Source organism: Calidris pugnax, unplaced genomic scaffold, assembly GCF_001431845.1.
Source record: "Calidris pugnax isolate Ruff unplaced genomic scaffold, ASM143184v1 scaffold245, whole genome shotgun sequence".
NCBI classification, from domain to species: Eukaryota; Metazoa; Chordata; class Aves; order Charadriiformes; family Scolopacidae; genus Calidris; species Calidris pugnax.
Genome location: NW_015090982.1, coordinates 1,053,412 through 1,053,835, shown reverse-complemented (window position 1 = coordinate 1,053,835; position 424 = coordinate 1,053,412). Strand labels below are relative to the sequence as shown.

The 424-nt window shown below is 77.6% G+C and overlaps 1 protein-coding gene across 1 annotated transcript in view; it reads left to right on the top strand.

Annotated features, from left to right (window-relative positions):
• The first annotated feature begins 225 nt into the window (after window positions 1-225).
• LOC106894806 (metabotropic glutamate receptor 4) overlaps window positions 226-424 on the top strand; it is a 53,170-nt gene continuing 52,971 nt past the window's right edge. The window contains exon 1 of the mRNA XM_014953736.1: window positions 226-418. The gene's annotated coding sequence lies outside the window, so the exon portion shown is untranslated. The remainder of the gene's footprint in view (window positions 419-424) is intronic.

Sequence of the window (424 nt, the reverse complement as noted above, 5' to 3'; positions counted from 1 at the left end):
CCCGCACCGGGAACCCGGGGAGTGAGGGGGGGCAGCCGGGTGCGGGGGTCCCCCCGCCGTCTCCCCGCCGAGGGTGCGCTAGTGCTTTAAAAGGCTGGCAAAGCCGGCGGCGGGCTTCCCAGCGCTTCTTCATGCAAAACTTCCCCGGCCCTCCTCCTCCTCCTCTTCCTCCTCCTTCCCCACCTCCTCCTCCTCCTCCTCGTCGCGGCTGCGGTGCGGGTCCCGCCCGGCTGCGGCTCGCTCGGCTCCCCGGGCCGGGGCCGGGGCTGGGGGGGTGGTGGCAGGCGGGCAGCCCCCGCCGCATGCCGCAGGGCCCCCCCGGGGTGCCGGCGCCCCGCCGGGGCCGGAGGCGGCTCTCGGTACCGGGCAGCGGCCGGAGACGGGGTCGGCGGCGCCGCCAACTTCGCGCTGCCCGCGGGTAAGT